Below are 17,288 nucleotides of genomic sequence, written 5' to 3'. Positions count from 1 at the left end.
CTCGCACTTGGCCGGTTTTTTTTTGCCCCACCCTGTGCCCATGGCTAGCTACGCCCATGGTGTATATTATTGAACACTTTATAAACAAATGCGAGGTAAAACTAAATCCCTTGTGCAACACTAATAAATCTTTAAGTTCATATAAATCATTGATTTTCTACGAGTACGTATGATATATTATCACAAAGGGGAAACAAGTCCCCCTTTTCCTTATCCAATGTGTAACAAATAATTTGAAAATAAAAAAACCACCCGTCGAAGGTATGGTAAGGTGATGTGATTCGATTCGTTATTTGATAGTTCAATCTCAAACATTTATTCTTCTTTTATAAGAACATTTGATTCCTCATAACAATAACAAGAAGAGCGGGCAAGAAACTCTGGTTGCTGTTTTCATCGTCATCGTGCCATTTGCTAATCTATCAATGTATAAAAATCCTTGCATTCTTAAATACATAAGAAAAGATGGCATAACATGACTGTACTTTAAAAAATACAAAAGTCAATTGGTGTGGATTTTCTTTAGCTTTTTCTCAAAATATGCAAAGTAGCAAAAGTAGGTACAGTTCTTGTCCGTCCAGCCTCAGTTAAAGAAATCGAGTTTTGGAGCAAGCCGCGCTCGTTTTTTACCAAGAATAATGCGTTTTACTAATCTCTCCGACGCGACAGTCTAGATTATTCTGTACATTATTACTTGTACCGAAATTGCATGATAAAAGAAAATATATGGTATAAAATCAAGGCGTTTGCGTGTAGCATCTTGAAATGTCGCTGATTGATAAATTATGAACTTGCTTTATCTTAAGTAGGTATAAAGAATTAAGGCAGATTTATACTAAAGAATTGTAGTGTGTCGTGATGCAGCATAGGTTTTATCAACAGTAAATTTCTCTACGAAAGCGTCCACATTTTTGTATTATTTTATATCATAAGTGAATTGTATATAAAAATCCTGATACAACATGACACTCATTGTGAATCCGGCTTTACTTGCTTTGCGTGTGTTTTTTTATTGCATGTCGGGTATTTAACAAAACTTACGCGAATAAAGTAGCAATTTTACAATCTGTATTTATCTGTAGGTCGATAACCCACATGCAATTTTTAATTATTCTTACAAGAAATTAATTTAAAGGTAAAATCATAAATTTAATTTTGATTGAGGTGTACAGTAGAGAACTGAGAATTGATATGAAAAAATATATGTATCAATAGGACAGTCACTTTATTATTTATAGCTTTTTGTATAATTTGTAAGTGAAATGGATTATAGCTAAGAAAAACCATTAGACTTCTTTTGCGACAAATATAAATCAAATGAACCGGAAAATCTCTGCGTAAAAACATATTTATAAGACCAATTTGGCGATTTCAATTTGATCAAATATATCCTTATAGCTATGACGTCACAGCGTCTTTCCAAACTATACAAGGCCAGTACGCAACGGTGTGAAACTAATCACGTATAGTTTGGAAATAACTTTTTCACAAAGTTCTTCCAATCTATACAACAGCAGTACGCAAGTACTCGCGTATACTTTGTAGTGAAGTAAGTAAGAATAGCGCTCCAAAATATACAGCGCCAGTACGCATGCGGACTAAATCGTGTATGTTTCGGAGTTAAGCGCGGCGTCTTTCCATTGCTCGCGCTTATATTATTGTATTGCTGTTTTGAAATCTATTATTAAAATGCATGTGTATTGTGTATGTAATGTTGCGTACTGATCGTATTTTTTTTTGTATCGAGGATGCTTGTGTCTTCGTTCCCGACTATACTGCACGACTTACAATTGACAATAGTGCTAAAATGTAAGAATCTAATAAGTCCAGAAGAAGACGGTTGCGAGGCGACGGCTATTTTTGTGTAGTTAAAAAAAACACGAACCTAACCTAATCCATAGGTAACCCTTATATCTGTTACCTATTTATTTTTCTAAGCTCACCTAATAATATTTTTATTCCATATTTTACTGAATCAATCAAGAAGAATAAAAGAAGATAGATATAGCTTTACAAGTCTTTGATTGCCTACGCCTATTTATTATTTCGCTCAAGCGTAAGTGGTGTAGTAGGTATATTTAGTTATATTTTGCGTACTGATCGTGTATAGTTTGGAACGAAGAAGCAAGCATCCGTGTTACAAAGTATACACGATCAGTACGCAAACTTCGTGTATATTTTGTAATAACAAACTTAAAAACAGCATTACAAAGTATACACGAGCAGTTTCCTATGGTTGCGTTCTGGCTATGTATAGTTTGTAAATACGCGACGTCACACATTATGCTATAAATTGCAAACCTCACATTTAGCTTAACTTTCAGCTCTTTTGTTAGAGAAAATTAATTGTAGAAGTATTTGCTTTTACTGCATCTGGGACGTTTACTATGCAAACACAGTTCCAATATGGCTCCAAACCAAATTTAGATGCTAAATCTTATTTACTTCGGTTTAAACTGTATTTATTCTAGAACTCTATTATGCATACGTTTACTGTTATTTATTTTAAATTGCTCTTAAATTATAATCGCACGCTTTGATGAATTTGTAGGAACGGAACGTTAAATAAATTTAAATAGGTAGAATAAAAAGTGATTTGTGTATTCAAATAAAATTTTCGCTGTAAGCCCATATAACAAATGTCATATTAATGGTTATTATTATTAAGTAACTGAATCGCAATATATTATCCTAATAATTAATTTACCAAAACTGCATTATAAATATAGTTCCTTAAGGAACTATCATTTAGATTTTAGTCATTAAGTCGCAAATAAAAAATAGTATTTTGTATCATTCATGTTACATGTATTTTAGTTCTTTTGTCTTGACGGTACAAAAAATTACCTCGTCTACGACGTAGGTGTCAAAATATAGCCACATATAGCGTAGACTCAATCTTTAGCAGACATCTAAAAGAATAAGTTTATACACCTTCATAATTAACACCACAGGTGAAACTTAGCTATTTTTCTTTAGCGTAAGAATAAAGCTATTTTATGCAGAGATCACGTTTAGTTTTTAAACATTTAGGTACATTAACCTTAGTGTACTTAATATACATAGTTACTAACCGTTTATATATAACCTATATAGACCTATGAGTTGTGTAAAAAATGACAACTGAATCGTATTTTTTAACGAAAATTTGATTATATAGTTTTCTCATTAGTACATTTCTATATTATCGATAAACCAACATATCCCATATATACCTTAATGCTGAAACTCATATGAATTTGTATAAAAGAATAGGCAGTCAATTATTTCAATCTAAACGCTAGGTCAGGTGTATTTTCATATCTCCAGCAACTTATTTAATTTGCCAGCTGGGTCCATAAAAATATTTGTCACTATAAATTTATCTACGTCCTTAATGTTTTCCTCACATATTATGACCTAGAAAGCACCGGTTATATGTTATATTTGATATAACAGTGCTATAAAATCCAACAAAATCGTCAGCTTTATTTAGGCTGGTTCAACATTTTCCCATATCCGATTTCACGCAAGCTATTCATGTTTTTGCCAATCCGTTTATTTACCTACCATTTTTACGAGGAAATAGTTCACCCACCTTTTTGTTTTGCTTTATTGTGTAAACCAAGGCATTAAAATATAGGATATCAAAGCTTATATTCTCGTTTACTATATGTATAATAAATATTAAAAATAATTTAATAACGTAGGTATTTTAGTTTATAAAGCCTCAAAACTTTCGTGACTTTCAATTTGATGAATCTTTAAAGATTCTATTTTTCAGCTCTGAGAAACAGTTGATCATCTTGATGATGGACGCGAATGTTGTTTAGTGTAGAGAATTTTCCAAATTGTCTTTTTCACCTCTGCAACACATATTACAACAACTTCGCAACATAGTGTTTGTTTTACAACTTTGTTTATAAACAAATGCTTACCATTTTACAAAGTCAGTTAGTCTCATATCTTCTTATCATTTTAATGATATACTTAAAGGTAATTTACATACAGGAATACTTTACGATTTACGCATAAATAAGAGTAAATCGTTGCACAAAGGAATAATTAATTAAAGTAACATAAAGATCGTATCGTAAATTTGAAAAGAAACAAAAAATAATTAACGTCAGCATAACCAGAATATAATGATTTCTCATGTAAAACATATAAATTATCGTATAATTGGCTGCATATTGATCGATAAATATACAATTCTGTAAAATTATTATTTGGTTATGTATCAGATGCCACAACCACTGTAGGGTTCTCTTAAAACATCAGTTCTTATACAAGCTACTTGTTTTTTATCCCGTATATGGGCCTAATGATTTATCATTTTACAATATTTGCAGCATATCATATTTAACTCTTTCCATTCCGTGTAGTCACGTCATTAATAACCCACAAATATCAGATTCAAAAGAATTATTACATGCAGTTTAAATTTTTTAACGCATTGCTGTAGATAATAAGTCGATCATACTTTAGCTACGAGATAATAAAACATTTGAAAATGAACGATAGATAACATTCAATTTTTAGGTTCTAAATTGTTGTCTCACTTATTTTTTAGTAGGATGTGATTATAAATAATAAGTTCTGTAGATACGATAAATCTAGATTTAGATTTTATTTTTATTTATTGCATCTAGATGCATATTTGTTTTTATTTGTCTAACTATTGTTCTTATGGTCATTAGTTAAATTGTTAAGTATCTACTATATCCAATAATTCTGAATATTATGTACTTAACAAAAAATAATGCGATCGGTCAAGCTTTTTTTATAAGCTTTAACCTTCATAAATTATCATTCTTCTTTTTATTTGTCATATTCAGATCCTTGCAAGTTAGGAGATCATTAACTAAACTGTCACAGAACAGTTTCAATTTCCAAAGTTACCTTTTAGAAGGTAAGAAGGGAAGGTATGAAAATTAATAACTTCTCTGTGTGTCTCTTAAATGTCATCTTTTTTTTTCTTAATTTAACACATTCGTATGATACGACCATGTACATTTTCTCTTAATTGGTACAATACATATAACAGGAATTTATAATTTCATACACTGTGATACATCTAGATATAAAATGATAAATAAACATCGTTTTTGGAAAGCGTACACCAGCTTCTTGTGTCCAAATATGGCTAACGATCGACTTTTATTTCGTCAAATTAAAATTCCCATATGAAGATAATTCGCGACCCAAAAAACTATTGCAATGGTTTTTTAACGTTGAACGGGATGTTTCACTTGTTTAAAATTGATTTCGCCGGCAAGATTCTTGCATAATTCGCCCATCAAATTAACTTCTTTAGCGAGTACATAAATCACTTTTAGGTGATTGAAATCTCCTCATGCATCATGATTATGACATAAAACACACAATTTATGAGTAAACATGAGTTTATTTAACGTTTACAATACAGTTGATTGGGTATTTATGTAAGTGGGAGTCGCTCACGGTTTTCGCAAATTGGGTCACGTTCGCACACGTAAAGTTGCACATCCTTTGAGAACATCCGCGTTAGGTTTATCCTTATCGAAAGTTATTAAATTACATTCTAACACCGCGACCGTCCACACCATTTAATAAATTCATACGAGACCATCCTAATTTGTTTCTTAAGGGTGCGTATAAAGCAAAATTACCAATCTCCTATTAGATGATACGTGTAATATTCAAGACCAAATCTAAAAAATAAAATATACAAATATCAAACTAGATGATATGTTCAACGATTCTGTTTAATCAAAAACATAAAATATTAAAATTTACTCGATTAAAAAAAATCACCAAGTTAGCTCTAATTTTCACACTTTTACGTTTTCTACTTGACATGGTAATACTTATTATGATTTTTTTTTTTCATAAACAATTATATTAAAACATTTGCAAGATATTTGTCAGAGCATTTTGTGTAATTACTTTTAGTTTTGGTTTTATCTGCGATAAACCACTTTTGGCGCTCTTTTTTTCTCGAGATAAACGTTTGGTTTTGTCACGATAAAAGTGGTTATCGCAGATAAAACCAAAACTAAAAGTAATTACACAAAATGCTCTGACAAATATCTTGCAAATGTTTTAATATAATTGTTTATGAAAAAAAAATCATAATAAGTATTACCATGTCAAGTAGAAAACGTAAAAGTGTGAAAATTAGAGCTAACTTGGTGATTTTTTTTTTATCGAGTCAATTTTAATATTTTATGTTTTTGATTGAACAGAATCGTTGAACATATCATCTTGTTTGATATATATTTTATTTTTTAGATTTGGTCTTGAATATTACACGTATCATCTAATAGAAGATTGGTAATTTTGCTTTATACGCACCCTTAACCAGCAGGCAGCATCGCATAGGAGATAAGGTCATAAGTAGTCAAACTTAAGGATATTAAGTAGGCATGGTACATACAGTAGAATAGATTGTTTGAATTTTATTTATAGCCTCATATGATTAATTAGAATGCATATCAAAAACTACAAAACAAAAAAAAGTGCTGTATTTTGATTTCCGAGATATACTGGAGGTATTTTTATTACGTAGATATAAAAAGTCTCAAATCTCGAACCTAATTTAGTTATTAGCGGTTTAAATCTTCAAGTTCCAGAGATTCCTTTCGAAAAGATAATATGTACAGTGATTGTCTGAGCTAAATAATTTAAATTAACACCGCTAATTAAGACTTTCGCGTGAGATAATAAGGTGAATTTCGACACAAAACGAATTATCGTTCCGGTAACAAATTGAAAATTCAGCTCCTTTGTTTTGCTTTAAAAAATTTACCTCTTTTTTACATTTTTCATACATTTTTAAGTAGCTTGCTTTTGAAAATAATTAGGCAGTCGACAGTCGTGTTATTATTACCTAAACAACACATTTACCGTTTGTACGTGACGTGAAGGTAATTAATTTAAAATTAGGCAGCAATCACACATCTTTCACACTCTAAACATTTGTGTATCCATAGAATAGGCTTATACATAGAACGTTATTAATAATTGTACTTGAATAATTTGTTTGTTATATTGTTGTATAAGCTGTTTGGAAACTAATAAAAATAAAATAAAAATAAAAATAAAAATCAAGTTAGTAATCAATCAAGTTTTATAACATGGGTTTAATTTGATCAAAATAACATAGGTACTAGGTAGCCTGTACGTGATGTGAGAATGTGCATTTCATTTAAATCTTCGTTGTTAATAATTATTGCTTTAAGTACTACACTCGTTAGTCTTTACTTCATCTTAATAACCTCTTGATTTTTGTTTCTACTAAAATATAAAAATAGAGCAATCATATAACTACGTTTATACCTACACTTGAATAAATACAATGGAAAACTGTCTTCACTTGCAACTAGGTAAACAAAATAATTTATAGACCTATGTGATTGTATTAATCAGTTTGTGCTACAACTGCGTTGGTGGTGTAATGGTCAGCATAGTTGCCTTCCAAGCAGTTGATCCGGGTTCGATTCCCGGCCAACGCATATTTTTTTTACATACTAATGTATTTTTTAGACAACTTTGCAAAAGTTGATAAACATTGCTTAATTATAAGGTAGTAAAATATTCTTGTCCACCTTTGTTTCTTTATAATAAAAGAAACAAGAGGCTTCTTCTTCTAAAAACTATAATTACAGAAGCTTAATTTTGACTACTTAAAATATGTGTTAAAAGTTTTCGTTGCACCTTAATCACTTAATTCCTCACGACGTTTACCGTACCGTACCGTTGTACCGTTCTCTGAACATGCTGTATAATAACTGATTATTACAAATACTCACACAAAATGTCGTATTAAGTGGTTGTTTGAATTTAAGCACCGCTTTATTGTTAATGGAACGGGTTTTAAAGATTAACTTTTTTGCAGCACATGAAACGCAAACTTAAAGAGGGCAGTGAGGTGTAAAATCCTTAGATTGCAGCTGTTACCTGCTATCGACTCTTGATTTCACACGCAAACTTTTAATAAGATAACTTGTGCAATACGTTTACTGATAATAAAGGCATCATTATTAGTTAGAAGGAATCATCTCTATATATAAAAAATGAATCCATATTTCCCTTGGTCACAGCATCACACGTGAACGGCTGGACCGGTTTCGATAATTATTTTTTTATAATATTCCTTGAAGTACGAAGATGGTTCTTATGGAGAGAAAACGTAAACATGTACCACGGGCGAAGCCGGGGCGGTCCGCTAGTAGCAAATAAATCACAACGTTGCATATCTACCCAAGTCATACCCAATTAGCTGGGTCCACACCGGCCGATCCACCGCGATCCGATCGCGCGCGGCAGGCGCGCGATCCAAAGATGCGGGCGGTGTGGACGTGCCGCGCGCGATCCATGCACGCGTTTTGCCGCGCGCGATCCCTACCTCGTGCGATCCGTTAGCGGGCGGTTTTTGTACCCGCTTCAAAGGTGCCTCAGTTGCGTGATGCGCGCGGTGTGGACGGTTGTGTTGGATCGCGCGATCCACCTCACCATGGACATCTCAGAAAGTCGAATATTTCAAATTGAATAGCATTCATTCTTGCAAAATTGTGTTCCACTTCATCTGAAACTAACTCTGCGTACAGCTGAGTCCCAGATTCCTCGATTTTTGTAAAGTTGTTTCACCCAAAACCGTCGATTTCTTTTTTTTTATTTTTTGCGCAAACATTTCAGTATAATAAAAGTTACTGCTGCAACGGCAAGACGCCGCCGTTGTACGTGTGACTCCATATCGTACAAGAGTTAGACTGGCTGAATCACGGATCGCCTTAGGATCACTTGGAGCGCATATTTTGGATCGCAAGTTTTTAAAGTGGATCGGCCTAACATGATCCACGATCCATGCTCCGCGATCCTGGATCGCGGATCGCGGGATCACTGGATCGGCCGGTGTGGACCCAGCTATTGGTATGTTTACCGCTTTTTGATCTTAACGTTAATAGTGATTTCAACATTACGTTTATAAAGCTGAAGATTTTTGTGAAAGGTCCTGAAGGCGATGTTCCTATAAATCATCTCTAAAAGTACGTTAATCTGTAAATACCTACTGCATTTTATCTCTTCGTGGTTTGTTACGCATCTGTCAAAATGGTCCTCTGTGCTTGATTTGTCTCTGTTGGCGAACTTTTATAGGAAACGTATTGTCATTAGTAAAACCCAGTGCTTCACAGGTTTCTGTGAACTATTGGTTGATTTTAGTCGATCTCAATCCATATGTGTTGAAATTCCTAAAGAAAGCTCTCTTGCGTAATAGAAATTGATAATTCTAGGGGTAATAGCCATACTCCAGAGTAAAATCTTGGATAATCTAAGGTAAATATCCTATTTTACTCAGAATATACTTTCAGCCAAATGAGAGCAAAATTTGACTTCAATGAGTAAGTATTAAATACATAAACGTAAAATCTAAATGCAAATATCCACGAGCTCTCATGAAGAAAACATGAAAACCGCATTTGTTTTGCGTTCCCTGCGTGTCTTTACATATCCCAAAGGTAGACTAGTGCATAAAATCTTTATCAATATTCAGAAAACATCCAGACGGAACGGTGAATAAACCGTAATATTAAAAGCTTTGGTGTGTTCGAATATTTGAGATAATATGAGATAAAGTCTTAATGGGTTCGGCTACTGAATGATTTAAAACGCATGTCAAAATCTCCATCACTCAAATGTCGTATAAATTAACTTCAAGCTCGCTCCTTTATCTCTCGAATAAACGAACGGTTACGAAGCAAAAAATACAGATTCCGCCTTTGAAGTAATTAGTTAATTATAAATTTTCCAATGGCCCATATCGACAGGAATGTTTCACCGTTATACCTACATTACATTTGGAACATAGATTTAACGATTAATTAATAGCAAGTCTGTTTGTATTTGCACATACTAGAATGTGCAAATACACGACTAAAGCTACATGAATATACGTGCAAATAAATATCGCCGGGTGTAAAACAAACATGTATATTGTATATCCTTGACAGAATCACGCGATCCGTCACCATTAAATGTATTATCTTCAACAAATATGGACATATGAGAAAATAAACCAAAAAGAAAACAATAAATCTCTCAGTTGATTTTTATTCATTTATAAATCATAACCGATCCTTGACATAAATCACGTATAAAGATGGATAGAGCTGCATGTAAAGGCTTTATATGGTAAACAGTGGTACTCATTATATGTCGCTATCTAATTTGTACTAAATTGTGAATATAGCCGCTGATTCAACACGTCTGGAATAGCAAATTTTACGACATTTTAGGGACATTTTGTCTCAATGAAGACATCCAATAACACTTTCGAATCTGAAAACGTAAGTATTAGGAATAAGACAATTTAAACGACGCGTTAAATTACCACATTGAAAGTCAGATTGAACTATTTAAGATGCGTTGAGATTATAGACTAAATACTAATTACATTATTTCTATGTAATGTACTGAGTCGTTTATAATCAGGAACGTTCATATGGGTATTTAATTTACATAAAATAAATACGAAAAAAATGTAATACCTAAATAAATTGTCAATTTGTTGAATCAAGTTTTCTGGCAAATAGGGAATTATTGTTTAATGCAAGGATATAAATTACGATCAATGATCATTCTGTGATGAAGTATTCTTTACTTCGATATACGAGCAAAAATACAGAATTTCAGTTCAAAAACATTTTCAATTCCAAGAGAGACAAGTTTATATAACACCAAGATCACGTTGCTTACTTTGTTTAAACCGGAAGACAGACCTATCAACGTGTTCTGGGTTAATGGAAAAGTAGTGTATGCCTTCAGCAATATCACTAAATCAGTTCAAAGATAAGGGTAATCTAAGTGCTTGTTGTATTCGCAACTATTAACAGACACTATGTCAAACAGGTCGTAACCTTCTTTGCACAGTTCTATTACATACATCTTTAGTTGTGAACCGTGATATTTTTATTATATGTATAAGATAAATATTATTAATTTTAACTGTATAGACATATTGCTTAATGAGCTACACCAAATCGAAGAAGAAAGGTTTTATTATTTTTATTTATTAAGTTTTTAAACCTTCACATAAATAAATGTTAACAAAACAAAAACCTGCCACACTTATTCCCCTTCAGTTGATTTAAACAATCTCTGAGGCACGAATAATACACGTTCACTTTATTTTTTGATCGCAATCATTTTTGACACGCTTCACACCTTAACGCCTTACATTGTTGACACGTCGTATTGTGTACGATTGACGACATATAATATATCAAATTAATGCCCTTAACCAGGGTAATGCCGTCATAAAATACTACTTAAGGCAATAACAAACAATTTATGACGACCCGATAGTACGTAGTGCGTGAATACTCCAAGGACTGAAGTTTGTCAATTGAGGATAGATAACAGCAATAAATTTAATACACTACTCATATGTGTGTTTTGTATCTTAGCCCGATGACCTGTTTTGAACAGACCACTTGTTTTGGGGAATTTATTTTGACAAGCTTTAGCTTTAGCTCTCTTGAAACAAATACTTTAAGGTAGCTAAGGTCTTATACGTATCCTATTATTCAATTGTTATATTACGTTAGTGTAATATCTGTATCTAACTCATACAAGCAGTTACACTACCTACTGTGTCTATTTTCTCCTAACAAACAGTTTTTATTGCAATGTGTGATCCGAGTCAGGATAAGATCAAGTGCGCTCATAAAGACATTCTTATATAAAATATATTTTATACATAAACAAAAGCATGTTTTTGATGAATTGTAAATAAGAATCAACAGATTTAATAAATCTGCTCAAATATTTAGCATTTGAACGAGGCAAAACAAATTCCTACCTACTTATACATAAAAAATGTATCCGTTCTGTCAATTGCATTCTTATTCTGGCACGCGTATTCCACAATAAGATTAATTTGTTCGACCATATTCGTCGACGATTCACCAAGTGAGTTATGGAAACGGTGCAAGTAACATTCTTTATATAGAATGTATGAGTGTATGTTCTCTGAGGCCCCCTAAAATATGGGACTCACTATGTTACATTGTTTGTAAACAGAGCAATGCTGATAATAATAATTTATTATCCCAGTTACGACGTACATTGCTCTATAATTTCCTATGTCAATGCTGATTGCTAAAAATTTGTCTAAAAAGTAATGTACGGTGTATAGTATAACTTTGTCCTCATGAAATAGTAACGGCAATATTTCTTTTTCGTGGAATTGCAACCAAAGTTATAACGCAGAGTAAGAATATGAATCGACCCCTAGATAACGCTTTGAGAATATCGGTATATGGAGAACAGGGAAACTCAAATAAATATTGGGTTCAACGTACTAATAAATCATAAAAGGTATAATGCTGCAGTTAATTTATATTCGCATCAATTATGAACTCTGACGATACGGGGTGGCTAACAATATTTTCCAATTAAATTGAAAATTAACTATGAGAAAGCTAAGCCTCATAATGTGTTTAATAACGATTCATAATACTTATAATAATTTCTGGTTATACTATGTTAAGCGTTAAGAAATTATAATTGAAATATAGATAAGCCTGTTTTACATCGTGTTTGAGTTCGAAGATTTTAGCGTGCATGATATTTCGACCTTATACATTTATAAAAACATCATTATTTTCACATTTTTTCGTAGTGTAATGAATTTATATTAAAACATTTTAACATGCAAATAGAAATACAAAATCATGACAATTTACATAAAAAATGTGTGTAAACCACAGATCACAGAAACTAAAGGGTGTAAACACAAAATTACACACAAAAAAATAACTATGATGGAGCTCTATATTTAAATGCTAAGACAATAGCAAAGCTCTTGCTTCTAAATCTTGGAAATAATCTATGACAGGTCTTTTCTTCTTTGTCGATTCACTCTTGGCAGAGCGGTCGTGGTCACGTTGAGACGTCCACATCGGTCCACATCGGTCCACACCGCCATCTCTTCCTGTTACTAGACTGTCTGGCGCAGTCAGATACGCGAATTCCTACAGCAGATTTCTCTTGGTCGATCCAGCGCATTGGTGACCTGCCGCGCGATCTGATTCCATTCAGGTCTCTACCAGTATTCAACTGCAAACTGCAACTGCAGTTCAACAGCAAATCAAACCATTAATAAACATAGTATTTACTTCATTTATTTAATTATTATTTAACATTTAATTAAATAAAAAGCTTACAAAGTTGCCCTCTTAATTCCACTGCCAGAGAACGCTTGCAACTAATGCTTCCTATTCTATTAAAAATTGCGTCCGGGAACAACGACGTTCTGTTGGTTTGTACTGATATTAATCGCAGTCATTCTTAGTACTTTAAACAGTTTTCAGAGAGACAATTATAAAACTGTTATTTTTCAGTTTACAAGGAGGTTGTTTATAATGTGTATTTTATCATATAGCTTTGAAGTAGTATTATTTTATCTCATATACTAAATTTATATTTTATGAAGGTAACACTTAAAAATACAGAAAAATTAATAATGTTCTGTCTAACGCTATTTGCGATTTAAAGGCTAGTCACCATGTTTTAAATCCCGTCAACGCATTTCGAGATTCCCGAAAATTTAATTTTTTCATACAGACATAAGAGCCTTCATCAAATTTTATTGTTCACTATATAGACAAAACAAGTTGGCAAGCTCACAGGACATAAATCTATACATTTAAAATGGTATAAAATAAATGTAAAAATGATTTGCCCTTAAACTTATTCATTTAAATATAAACTTTTATGTGTCGAGGTTATATTATTATTTAATTACAACAGCTCAAACTATTAATATTGACCTAGTAGCTTTCTTAACGCTCACCTAGTCCAAGGAGATCCCTAAAGAAATAAGATTTTTCACTGCGGTAAATGTGGTCCTCCTCTTAAGTATCTTAAGACACAAAACTATTCGTTGTGACCTGAACGAATCCCAAAAAACACACTTTTGCATTCATAATATAAATAAGGATGTCATAAACAAATTCCGATTTGAAAAGTAGACATTTATCTAAAAACATGCAGATTATAAGAAACACATGCTTATCGAATATCTAAAAATAAAATACGCGTAAATATTATTCTATGATCTAATTATATAAAACATTTAGGTGCAAAACATATACGCATAAACGAAACACGTTTGAGTTCAAACTTCAAAGTAACATTGAAATATTGTGTAGCTAAAATATTATACTCTGTCTCCGTAGAGAAAAATAAAATTACAACTTATTCACGAAATCTACGTGAGAAATATTTAAATTGAAACTTGGCGTAGTTCAATTAAAGTTAATTGTTGAACTCTTGGATTTAATTACTCTTTCAGCTAAAACTGTTTCGACATTCAATTGTATTTAAGCCTGTCAAGGGTATTATAATATTTGCGTTTTTGGTATTCTAAAGCAGAAACTATTTATATTATAATTATACGGAATAATCATTTAGATCAGGATTAAAATGGAAACTAAACGACTAAGAAGAAAAGAAAATTTCTGTACCTAAGGAAAAAAAGGTGTTCAAAAACAAGACATCATTATGATTTATGAACCGGGAAAACCAAATGTATCACATAAAACGGATGTCCGATTTTGATATGCTTTAGAACTGTTATTCTATTAATATAGATGATTTTTTCAAGTTATCTATATTATTATTATTAAATTAGTTATTTATTTATTCGTAAATTAAAAATAGATTTCAATGTGCAGAACATACGGAACTGTTTAATAATTTTATATCAGCACAATTATAAGAACCGATAATATAAAAATTTGATTCAAAAATAATAAATAAACTTCCCCGCAAAACTAATTCCCCTATTTCAACCGAAAACTAATTCGGATAACCTTTTCTAATACATTTATACCCACAATAAATAGTGATCACAGACAAACTTTTAATATCTTATTGAAGTCAACTAAAGTTACAGTTATAGACAACCATTAAGCGTTTCGAAGTCAGTAAAATAAAATTTAAGTGAACTTTCGCGTATTTTCTAGAAGTACTACGTAAGGTATTCCGAATGGCTAACACATGCTGCATATTATACGCGTAGGACGAATATAACTTTATTATTGTGAATCATTCTTGAAACGTAAATAACTATTCGCTATTATTGAAATAGTTTCCATATTAAATATCATGTTCAGGTTTCTTCAGAATGCTCATAAACAAATCTTTTATTAAATTATACTATATTTGGCACTGTATATAAAAACCAAAAAGTTTAAACAACATACAGAACCAATAAATACAAATACCCATTTGATAATTAATCCATATTTTATGTCCAACGACTACAATGGAAAAGAGAATAAATTCTCCTTACAATTTATACTCACCAAGTCATTTCTTAATTCACACAAAGCTTATTCACCGCAGAAGGGAATAACTTATAATTGCCAATAAATAAGCCAACTCACGTAATTTATTTCTCGTAAATAATGCAAAATTGACAGCGACTTTGTTTTCGACGCATAATCTTGAAACGCATCTTCATTTTGTTGACAGGTGTGATTGATAGCGTGTTTCCATCTTGCTCGCGTTGAAAACTAATTTGTAGGGTCAGCAGAGATAAGAGATAACTTTAACCGCGGTTAATCTGTAAAATTTTCTTTGCTTATCTAAACGAGTTTTATATACTTAGTTTAGTTGGGCTGTTTAACATCGTTTTAGAACTAGTTCAATTTATTTCATAAAAGCTCAAAATAAGAAATGTTCATATTCGAGCATCATTTGATTTCAATCTTGTAAAGCATAGGTATGTACTAAGCCATTAAAAAATAAAACAATAATTAATCGCTCCTTAGAGTTATAAGTCAATAGAACATAGAGAAATAGCCAGATATATCGTATTATTTATGTACCTATTACAATGTACATTTGTTTAGTATAATGTGAATGCGAGAGTATTTAAATTAAATAAGGCAAGAAGAGTTTATAACACTAACAATAATAATTCAAATATGCTCATCACATCGCTGTCAATATATCAAATCTTTCAAACTCCATACAAAACTGCAACTCATGCAGTCGATTCAAGTCTCTATGAGACCGCCAACATCATGTTTATACATGAGTTAATTAACACATAACATTAACATTGTTCTACAACAATGGCGAGAACAATTTCATTTGTCACTCCACGATGAGCACACTGACTATTCTAACTCACTAATACTCGAAAGAAAACTGTAGAGATTCGTGGAAATCACGATTTGCAGACTGCTGAATGTACGGAATAACCAGAATTAAATAGGGATTTGGTGTGTGGAATTATAACTAAGAATCGAGTCCAATTTCGCTGTCTCCCTATTTGGTTGTTAATAAGATTGTGATTGGGGATTTTAAAATGTAACTAACTAATTATGGTCAATATAAATTAAAAATTTATTAAGGAACAGTAAATTTCAATTAGAAAAGTGTGGGTTATAATAATGAAAAACATTAGATAGTAAATAAACAAACATTTTCATGGAAAACGTATTATACAACTTTTTCGATAATATAGGGGAGAATTGCAGGAAAATGTGTACCTACCCTCTTAACCCATGAGTCGTAAGTTAGTAGGACAAAGTACTTACATAAATTTGATTTACAGTGCTTACTTTACTATGAATTTAAATTAATTTACATTACTATCTATCGCCCTACAAAAAATATCTTTTGAATAACGTTGCAAGCCTTACTTCAAGATTTTATAAAATAATCGTACCAATAATACATATAAAAAATATTATAAGTATAATCTATAAAATTCTTTTTATCAAAAATACAATTAAAAATGCATTATCATTCCATTTAACAAGCTTACAAACTAAATTAATTTTCCTTTCAATTGTATACGACATCCAATTTTCACTTAAGCGCACTTTATCTCTAAACAAGCTAAAAATAAGAAATTTTTCCGGCGAGCTTTAATTACACAGACCACTTTGTGCTGGAAAATACGTAATGAGAATTCTGTTTCACTGTCTATATTCTTAAGCCTCGAAATTTATTTAAAAATGTGGCTTTTGAGATTAATGCGAGATGGATAGTATACTTATCAAGATTGCGCGCAAAATACTTCGATTAATCGGTTAATATAGCAATATCGTTGATCAATGAAAAGAAAGAAAAAAATAAATAAATCTTTTATTCATGTACCAACTAAGACTATCAACTAACTAAAAAGTACAAAAGTAGGGTTAAAAGCAATTAAAACTAAAATATTAGGTACTAATAATAGTTGGTACAGAAAGGGAGACCTCTCAACAAATGCTGCATCTGCAAAGCAGACACAGCGTGGATTTTCA

At 31.7% G+C, this 17,288-nt stretch overlaps 1 protein-coding gene and 1 non-coding gene across 2 annotated transcripts in view; both read left to right on the top strand.

The window, feature by feature from the left end:
- Positions 1–17,288, top strand: part of LOC149902862 (uncharacterized) — a 102,289-nt gene that overhangs the window by 46,144 nt on the left and 38,857 nt on the right. The gene's annotated exons all lie outside the window — the stretch shown is intronic.
- Positions 7,404–7,475, top strand: TRNAG-UCC (transfer RNA glycine (anticodon UCC)). Its single transcript has one exon. It is a non-coding gene; the product is annotated as a tRNA-Gly (tRNA).

This window comes from Colias eurytheme, chromosome 14 (genome assembly GCF_061535395.1).
Source record: "Colias eurytheme isolate Ceu_HAF_F1 chromosome 14, ilColEury1 Martin Lab GWU primary, whole genome shotgun sequence".
In the NCBI taxonomy this organism is placed as follows: Eukaryota; Metazoa; Arthropoda; class Insecta; order Lepidoptera; family Pieridae; genus Colias; species Colias eurytheme.
Note: the sequence above shows the minus strand (reverse complement) of the source record. Positions and strands in the feature narration are given on the sequence as shown.